Consider the following 2219-nt stretch of genomic DNA (forward strand, 5'->3'; position numbering starts at 1 on the left):
AGAAATAAGCAGATTTCACTGGTGAAAGTGCTTTGGAGGCACCACAACACCGAGGAGGTGACTTGGGAAAGTGAAGAGACGATGAAGCAACAGTCCCCTCAACTGTTTGCATTAGGTAAATTTTTAGGACAAAATTTAAATTAGAGGGGAAGAGTTGTAACACCCTCCCTGTAGCAATTCAATACATTCTACTGTTCCCGTGACCAGTGTCGGTCCGGACAGCTAGAACTTCCGAAAAAATATTTAAACTAAAGTGAGGAACATAATTAACTCAAATATTAATAAGAAAAATTTTAAAAAACATTTAGAAAAAAAATACAGCCAAGTTAAATGAGCCGGTGCCCAAGCGATGGGTAACCTAGTAGGAAGTTACAGTTCTCGCAACTTGGAGCCCTAGACCTAGGGGAAAATTCATAAAATAATTTTTGGGACTCCAGAGAAGGGTCATTGAGGTTTCTATGGCATTAGAATGCCAAGAAAATGCTTAGAAAAATTTTTCAATCGGTAGAGACAATTTTAGTATGTTAAGCCAAACGAAGGGCATCTTGGTCATTTTGTCTTCAGAGATAATTTTTGGCCAACTTGTCCAGTTAAGTAAATAATTATTATGGCACAAAATGTGAATAAATATTGCAAAAAATTAAATTGAAAAAGAGTAGAGAATAAAAGGAAAGAAAATGAGATTAAATGACAATTTTGACATCACATGATGTCATCAATCCTTTCCCCACCAATCACAATTAAGCTAGCCTATTAAAAAGGGATAATTGAGACAAAAATAAATAAAAGCAATCAGATTCATCTCCTTCCCCATATCCAGCCGTTTCCTCTCCCACACCCAAACCACCATTGAAAGCTTATCAAAGCTTCAATTCCCACCTTAAACCACCTCAAAACCCTAACTTACCTTCATTAAAAATTATCCCTACCACTAGAGCAAGCTTTTGGCAGCAATTTGAAAGGAAGAAAGTGAAGTTTTTAAGCCTTGGAAAGTGCCTAAGTCATGGTTAGTGCCAATTTATTCTAAAAATTTTGTGTATGGCTGCCATTGAATATGATGTTGGTGTTGTAAACTATGGATTGTATGCGTATGAAAATTTTAGTTGTTGGGGTTAGAGTCTGAGGCATAAAACTTAAAATTTGTTCATGTGTTGGTGAATGAAAGTTTAAATGGTCAATTAGTGACCATTTGGCTATGTATGATGAGGAAATGAAGAGAGTTGTGGCTTAGTATTTGAGATTGGTAAGCTGCCTTGGCTGACCTGCAGGACTGAGTATGAGTCCAGCAGGTTTGGGCAGTAATAACTAGAGTTGTTGAGGTTCAATTAATGCAAGTCCAATTGGACATGAACTAGACACATAATGGCACAATTTTGGTGAAGAAACCTTGCCCAAAAAACCAAACCAAGTGAACCTAAAAATTGCCCTAATCTGGGTGACCTGCAGTCTACCTGGGCAAAATGACCAAATGAATAGTGTTTATTCATTTGCTCATAACTCAGCGTAGAAAGGTCCAATTGACTTGAAATTTTACCAAACGAAAGCTGAGACATAGGCCTACAACTTTCATGAAGAACACAAATCCAAATTCTGATCATAACCTAGTCATATTGCCAACCAAACTTAGGTTACCAAATCCGACTGAACCAGTTTTGCCCAGAATTTTGGATTCTGTCCAATCTGGCCAGTTATGGTGTTTAGGCCATAACTTGAGCTACAAAACTCCAAATGGAGTGATTCAAAAAAAGAAATGTAACTAAACAAAATAAGGAACAACTTTTATGGAGGCAATTTTGCCAAATTCCTACTGTATAAATGACCAATGGAACAGTAAATATGATGCTTGAAATCTAAAAATTTTGAATAACTAACACTAAGCTTAGAAATGGTATTGGCAGCCAATACCAACAATTTTAGAATGCAAAATGTGGTATGTTGGGAGTATTAGAACCAATGTACCTATTGTCTATGCAAAAGTCAACATTTTAGTTGACTAATGAAATAAATAGTAACACCTAAACTTAAATTTCAAGAATTATACAATTTAAAAGTTTAACATGCCCTAGTACACCTAGCAAGATTGGTTTGGATAGGTTGGCATGCCAATAGGGTTCAGTTAGCAGTACTGCACATGGCATTATGCCATTCTGTGATTTCATGGCTTTTAGCCATTCTGACATTGTGTTGAGATGTGGCCTTGTGCCTAATATTACTGACTT

Source organism: Hevea brasiliensis, chromosome 3 (genome assembly GCF_030052815.1).
Source record: "Hevea brasiliensis isolate MT/VB/25A 57/8 chromosome 3, ASM3005281v1, whole genome shotgun sequence".
Classification (NCBI taxonomy): Eukaryota; Viridiplantae; Streptophyta; class Magnoliopsida; order Malpighiales; family Euphorbiaceae; genus Hevea; species Hevea brasiliensis.